Here is an 8,603-nt window from a genome sequence, read left to right as displayed (position 1 = left end):
TTAAAAAAGAAAAAGGTAAAAGTTAAAAAATATTTTACCAGAAGGCGAGAAAAAAAAACAAAAAATGAAAAAGAGAAAAATTAAATTAACTGCAAGACTAAAAAGAAAATCACAGGGAAAAAGCCATGAGTTCCGTGCTTTGCTTTCTCCTCCTCTGGAATTCTGCTGCTCTCCTTGGCATTGAAATCGCACTCCTTGGTAGGTGAACTTGGTCTCGGCTGGATATCTTGTTGATCTTCTGGGTGAGGGGCCTGTAGTAGTGATTCTCAAGTGTCTTTTCCCCAGGCGGTATTGCACTGCCCTTAGCAGGGGCCGGGGTGAGTAATCCGCTCAGGTTTGCTTTCAGGAGCTTTTGTTCCCTGAGGGTTTTCCATAGATTTCCGGAGGATGGGAATACAAATGGCAGCCTCCTGGTCTCCGGCCCGGAGGAGCCGAGAGTCCAGGGCCCCACTCCCCAGTGCGCCCTCAGAGAACAGCGCTCAGTCACTCCCGTATGCCCAACCTCTGGCCGTGCTCCGAGCTCACCGAGCCTGCGACCGGTTCAAGGTAACACCAAGCTGTGAGCTTGCTGTCGGCTCTGTTTCTGTGCCGGCTTTCCCGTTCCAATACCCGCAAGCTCTGCAACACTCAGACACCCCCGATCCTTCTGGGACCCTGCGGGACCTGAGGCCACACTGACCCCATGTGGGCTTCACCCCGGGTAGCCTCTGGAGTGATGTCCCTCAGCGGAACAGACTTTTATTTTATTTTTTTATTTTTTAAAGATTTTATTTATTTATTTGACAGACAGATCACAAGTAGGCAGAGAGGCAGGCAGAGAGAGAGAGAAAGGGAAGCAGGCTCCCTGTGGAGCAGAGATCCCAATGTGGGGCTCGATCCCAGGGCGCTGAGATCATGACCTGAGCCGAAGGCAGTGGCTTAACCCACTGAGCTACCCACGCGCCCCGGAACAGACTTTTAAAAGTCCTGATTTTGTGCGCCGTTGCTCCGCCGCTTGCCGGGAGCCGGCCCCTCCTCCCGGGGTCTAGCTTCCCATCGCTTTGGATTCACTTCTCCACCAGTCCTACCTTTCAGAAAGTGGTTGTTTTTCTGTTTCCAGAATTGCTGTTCTTCTTCTCTTCGATCTGCCGATGGATTTTCAGGTGTTTGCAATCTTTAGATAAGCTATCTAGCTGATCTCCGGCTAGCTGAAGTAGTCTCAGCCTGCTACTTCTCCGCCATCTTGACTCCTCCCCTTCTTTTGATGTTTTAAATAGGATATAAAATTAAATCATACTTCTATAGCTTTGTAATATTTATTTTAAAACAATAAATATGTTAATGTATTCTTAGGTAATATTTCAAAATCAAGATTTGTAGAAAAATAAATTGTGTGTTAGTAGACTGTCCTAAGATTCTGGGCCTGTAATGGTCATCATACCTCCTGCTAGTGGGCTAATTGATGTCTGGATTATTTTTAAAAGCAAGTTCAAATCCCCTTAGTACTCTTGCTGTAAGTGCACTTGTATTCAATTACTTTCTCCTTTAGGAAGCAAAAGGAAAAGAAAGGAATAGGAAGCTTAGAGAGTGAGGTGATAATAAGGTCAAAACCAAAGTGAATTGAGTGAAATATATAGAAGTCAATGAGGTTATCAGTGCTTACTACAAAAGTTAAGTCTTTTTACAAAAATTAACTCAAGTTATTGTTTAAACCCATATATAAAAATTAACTAAATTATACAAATTATATAAAAATTAACTCAAGTTACTGTTTAAACCCAATATATATGAACTAATGACATACCATTAATTGATCTATCAGTCAATGAGGTTATCAGTGCTTACTACACAAATTAAGCGTAACGTAAGATTTTAAACTCAAGTTACTGTTTAAACCCAATATATATGAATTAGTGACATACCATTAATTGATCTTTCATAGTATCTTAAAATAGTATCAGTACAGCCAAGCAAGTTACACACAAACATGTGATACTACATTCAATGACAATAAGGTTGGTGGGTATGTATGTGAAGATAAGTGAAAATCTATTGCTAATAATAAAAAAAAACCTCATATACTATTGTATTATTACTCATACTTAAAACCCATCAGATTAAAACAATAATTATCACTGACAAATAATTATCACTGACAGTTTTTACTCACATAGTAAAAACTGTTTTAACAAATGTTCTTACAAATCCAACTTTAGAAATGCACATGTATAATTAATTACAGTATTCATCTTTTGTTTCATTTACAGAAAACATACTTGTATGTATGTACTCTTTAGGGTGCCTGGGTGGCTCAGTTGGTTAGGCAATTGCCTTCAGCTCAGGTCATGATCCCATAGTCCCAGATCGAGTCCCTCATAGGGCTTCCAGATCCATGGGGTGTCTGGCTCTCCTCTGAAATTCTCTCCTCTCATGCTCTCTCTCTCTCTCTCTCTCTCTCTCTCAAGTAAATAAATAAAAATCTTAAAAAAAAATAAAGTACTCTTTAATATTGAATGTTATCTATAAACACTAAAAATCTTTGGTAAATATTAATAACAAATTGTAAGGGTCTGAATTTTATTTCCGTGAATACCCTGTTCAAATCACAAGTTCTGGGACATTGTAACTCAAATATATAGAGAAATATATGTGCAAAATTTAATAGTGTCAATGAAAATCTTTTCCCATTTAATACTAATTTGTAGATAATTTTAGAGTTGCTTCAGTAGCAGAACCATTGTACTTACATTTGCTTTTAATAAAATTAGCAAAAAACAAATATTTTTGAATATTTCTACACAATACAGTTTATTCCTTACAGGACCTACATATCTTTTGCCATGAACCATATCGTGGTATATTCTGGTCACCAGAATATATACTGGTGGCCACATACCTAAAAATTTAGAATTTCACATACCAATGTTTAAAAAAAAAAAAAACCTGTTTGACTCAATACAGTTGCTCAAAAGAGTAAAAGCATTTTAATGAAAATACCGGTTTTTTGAAGACAGTAGAGAAAATACAACTGGGTAAATTGACTATTACTCTAAGAAAGCAAAATCTTTAATTCCACTGTAGCACATTTCCTCCTGTGTTAATAACTGTTCCACACACAGACATACCTTGGGGATATTGCAGGTTCAGTTCTAAACCACTGTGATAAACTGAATATCACAATAAAGCTAATATAAATGAATTCTTTGTCTACCCAGTGTGTATAAAAATTTGTACTATACTATGGTCGATTAAATGTGCAAGAGCATTATATAAAAAATGTATATATCTTAATTTAAAAAATACTCTATTGCTAAAAATGCTAACCACCATCTGTGCTTTCAGTGAGTTATAATCTTTTTGCTGGTGGAGGATCTTGCTTGGATGTTAATAGCTGCTGACTGAGCAGGGTGGTGGCTGCTGAAGACTAGGGTGTTTGTGGCAATTTCTTAAAATTAAGAACAGTGAAGTCTGCTGCATCAATTGATTCTTCTTTCTATGAATGATTTCTTGGTAGCATGTGATGCTGTTTGATAGTGTTTTACCCACAGCAGATCTTTCAAAAATTGTAAATTATCTCTTCCCTACCCCTGCTTTACCAACTAAGTTTATGCAATAGGCTAAATATTTTGTTGTCATTTTAACAATCCTCATGGCATCTCTGCCAGGAATAGATTCCATCTGAAGAAACTCTTTTGTTTGATCATCCAAAAGAAGCCACTCCTCATCCAATAAAGTTTTATTATGAGATTGCAACCATTCAGTCACATCTTCGGGCTCCACTTCTAATTCTAGTTCTGTTACTATTTATACTACACCTGCAGTTACTACTTAAGTCTCCAAAGTCATCTAAGAAGGTTAGAGTCAACCCCTTCCGAACTCCTGTTCATGTTCATATTTTGACTTCTTCCCATGAATCATGAATGTTCTTAGTGACATCTATTATTTTTAATCCTTTCCAGAAGGCTTTCAGTTTACTTTACCCAGATCCATAAGAGGAATAACTATCTATAACAGCTATAGCTTAACAAAATGTATTTCTTTTTTGTTTTTTAGAAAGTTTGCTTTTATTTTTTAATTTAAAAATTTTTTATTATTATGTTCAGTGAGCCACTGTATAGTACATTAGTTTTTGATGTTCAGTGATTCATTAGTTACATATGACACCCAGGGCACATCACAATGCGTGTCCTCCTTAATACCCATTCACCCTGGTCCACCCTTCTCCATCCCCTCCCTTCTGAGACTCTCAGTTCATTTCTCAGAGTCCAGAGTCCTATGGTTCATCTCTCTCTGATTTCTCCCCCTTCAGATTTTCCTCCCTTCCCTTGTGGTCCTCTGTGCTATTGCTTATGTTCCACATATGAGTGAAACCATATAATTGTCTTTCTCTAGTTAGCTTATTTCACTTAACATAATCCCCTCCAGGATAATCCATGTCAGTGCAAACAGTAGGTATTCATTTCTCATGGCTGAATTATATTCCATTGTGTATATGGATCACATGTTCTTTATCCATTCATCTGATGAAGGTCATCTTGGCTCCTTCCACAGTTCGGCTATTGTGGACATTGCTGCTATGAATATTGGGGTGCATGTGCCCCTTCTTTTCACTACATCTGTATCTTTGGGGTAAATACCTAGTAGTTCAATTGCTGGGTAATAGGGTAGCTCTATTTTTAACACCTTGAGGAACCTCCATACTGTTTTCCAGAGTGGCTATACCAGCTTGCATTCCCAATGACAGTGCAAGAATGTTCCCCTTCCTCTACAGCCTTGCCAATATTTGTTGTTTCTTGTTGTGTTATCTTTTTCATTCTAACTGGTATAAGGTGGTGTCTCATTGTGGTTTTGATTCGTATTTCCCCCATGGCTAGATCATTTTTTTATGTGTTGCTTTTCTACACACTGAAAATGTAACTGTAGAAAGAGAAATGAAAGAATTAATTCCTTCCACAATAGCAACAAAAACCATAAGATACCTAGGAATAAGCCTAACCAAAGAGGTAAAGAATCTATACTCTAGAAACTACAGAACACTTACAAAAGACATTGAGGAAGAAACAAAAAGATGGAAAAAAAAATATCCCATGCTCATGGATTGGAAGAACAAATATTGTTTAAAAAGTCTATCCTGCCCAGATCAATTTACATTTTCAATGCCCTCCCTATTAAAATACCATTGGCATTTTTCAAAGAGCTGGAACAAACAACCCTGAAATTTGTAAGGAAAAAGAAAAGACCCTGAATCACCAAGGGAATGACGAAAAAGATAAACAAAGCAGGGAGCATCACATTGCCTGACTTCAAGCTATATTACAAAGCTGTGATCACAAAGGCAGTATGGTATTGGCACAAAAACAGACACATAGACCAATGGAATAGAGTATAAAATGTGTTTTTTAAATAATAAGATTTGAAAGGCAAAAGGACTCCTTGATCCATGGACTGCAAAACGGATGTTGTGTTAGCAGGTACAAAAACAACATGAGTCTTATTGTACATCTCCCTCAGAATTCTTGGGTGACCAGGTAGATTGCCAAGGAGCAGTAATATTTTGAAAGGAATCTTTGTTTTCTGAGCAGTAAGTCTCAATGGTGGGTTTAAACTTCAGTAAACTGTGTTGTAAACAGATGTCCTGTCATCCAGGTTTTGTTGTTCCATTTATAGAGAACAAAGTAGAATTAGAATGATTCTTAAGGGCCCTAGGATTTTCAGAATCGTAAATGAACATTGTCTTCAACTTTAAGTCACCAGAGTCCTTAGCCCCCAACAAGATTCAGTCTGTTTTTTGAAGATTTCACTTGGGCATTGACTTCTCCTCTCTAGCTATGGAAGTCCTAGATGGCATCTTCTCCCAATAGAAGGCAGTTTTATGTACATTAAAAATCTGTTGTTTACTGTAACCACCTTAATTAATTGTCTTAGCTAGATCCTCTGGATAAGTTACTGAAACTTCTACATCAGCACTTGCTGCTTTACCTTGTGCTTTGATATTTTGGTGATAGCTCTTTCTTAAATCTCATGAAACCACCTCTGCCAACTTCAAACTTTTCTTCAGCTTTCTCACTTCTCTCAGTCTTTATAGAATTGAAGAATTAGGTCCTTGCTCCGGATTCGGTTTTGGATTAAGGAAATGTTATGGCTGGTTTGATCTATCTAGACCACTAGAACTTTCTCCATATTGGCAATAATGTTGTTTCACTTTCTTATTATTCATATGTTCACTGGAGTAGTATTTTTAATTTCCTTCAAGAACATTTCCCTTGTATTTACAACTTTGCTATTTGGCACAACAGGCCTAGTTTTTGGCCCATCTCAGGTTTGACATGCCTTCTGTAAACTTAATCATCTCTAGCTTTTGATTTAAAGTGAGAGATGTGAGACTCTTCCTTTCCCTTGAACACTTAGAGGCCATGGTAGGTTTGTTAATTGGTCTAATTTCAATATTGTTATGTCTCTAGGAATAGGAGGCTTAAGGAGACAACCAGTTGTTGAAGCAGTCAGAACTACTCAATATTTATGGATTTTTTTGCCATCTTATATAGGTATGGTTTGTAACAACCCAAAACAATTACAATAGTGACATCAAAGACCATTACATGAATACAGATCACCATAGCAAATATAATAATAAGGAAAAGTCTGAGATATTCTAAGAATTATCACAGTGTGGAACATAAACATGAAGCAAGAAAATGCTGTTGGAAAATTGTGTTGATTAGTTTGCTTGAGTCACAAAACTTCAATTTGTAAAAAAACACAGTATCCATGAAGTAAAGTAAAACAAGGTATGCTTGTATACTAGAGAAATACTTGAAACCCTTCATAGTTATGGAATGAAAGAAATATGTTACTATAGCATAAGACATCTGATGAATATGTAATATATCGACTTAAAATCTGAAACAAAACCAAACCAGACAATTTTGAAATTCAAAGCTAACCATGAAAAAATGGATATGAGAAAATTGAGTCAGAATAGATACAATTATTTGATAAATTCAAAAGTACCTAGTTTTCAGGAAATAAAGACAAATATTTGCAAAACAAAAAGAGTGAAATAAATTATTTAAAGTCATAGTTGGAAAATAAAGAGAAATAATTTTATAAGTAATGTGATATCTTATTGATACAATTAATATTAAATTAATTTGACCATATATATTTTTAAATAACTCTTATAAAAACAAATATTGATATATAAAGAACACTGTAATATTTAATAGAAGAACATTCATGGAAGATTCAAATTGAATATTATTGAAATTAACCAATACATATATATGCTAAGATTCAATTTATGTTATTTTCATTTGTGATATCTTTCTCTTTCTGATATTACTAATCATACATCTCTTGAACAAACCTGATTAGTGAGGTTGCATATTACCTGTTTAAATCACCACAGTATCTCCAACTCAGAGTAAATAATAGCCTTGGGCAACAATAAAATGTGACTAATGGCCTTGTTCATTTGAACACTGTAAGAAGAGGCAGAATCACTCATGGAAAATTGTGATTGGTGGAATGAATAAGTGGTAATTGCTTCACATTAAATAAACAAAGGACACTATCATATATTAATACATTCACAGTTTATTACAGTTTAGACATATTCTAATCAACACTGACAGCAATTGAATAGATTGGTTGCACCCAAAGGTGCTGTTTATTAATTTATCTTAACAAATAATGATGTTGTGTCAAGGTAAATTATGTTTCCTCATATGTTGCAGGTTTTTCCATTGAAACTTGAACTGAACAGGATGCTTATTCATTTGTCTTTTTTTTTTAATGTTAAATTATTTTAGACCAACGTTTCACTGGGGTTTTAAGGGCTAGTGTTTTTGTTTTTTGAATGACTTTCAGAAAGTAATAAAGGGAGGTCTTTGAACTGTTACTCAAATTGTCAAGTGATTTATTGTGACTTTCCTATTTATCTTTATTTACTTCATATGTAAACTAAGAGTAATAAGCTGCTCTAATTTTCTAATGATCTTGAACATTTAAAATGATAGAATAAGGAAATAATTGAAAGTTTAAAAAATCACTATAATGATTATGATACATAGTTTAAAATAGAATATTTTAAAAGTAAAGTTTTGTGTCCACTCGTTACACACAATTACATATAAGTAGGACCACACCAAATAATTTTGTGTACCCCAAGCATATTTGTCTTTCCTTTTTTTGTTCTTTACACATAGTGCTCAGAACAATTCTTTTGTATATTTTAATGTGACAACCCCTATTTTTTTATTTATTTACTTATTTATTTTTTATTGAACTACAGTAAAAATACTTAATATGAAATCCACCTTCTTAAATCTTTAAGTAGACAACATAGCATTATTAACTAAAGGCACAATATTGAATAGCAGATCTCTAGAATTTGTATAACTGGAACTTTATCTGCATCACACAGCAACTTCCTATTTCCCCCGCTTACCCTTTTTTCCAGCAAGCACCACTTTACTCTGGTTCTATGGGTTCTATTTTAGTTACCTCAGATAAGTGAGGTAACTCACTTCTGGTTCTATGGGTTCTATTTTAGTTACCTCAGATAAGTGAGGTAACTCACTTCTGGTTCTATGGGTTCTATTTTAGTTACCTCAGATAAGTGA

The sequence above is a fragment of the Mustela nigripes genome, chromosome 14, assembly GCF_022355385.1.
Source record: "Mustela nigripes isolate SB6536 chromosome 14, MUSNIG.SB6536, whole genome shotgun sequence".
NCBI classification, from domain to species: domain Eukaryota; kingdom Metazoa; phylum Chordata; class Mammalia; order Carnivora; family Mustelidae; genus Mustela; species Mustela nigripes.
This window is presented reverse-complemented; position numbering follows the sequence as displayed.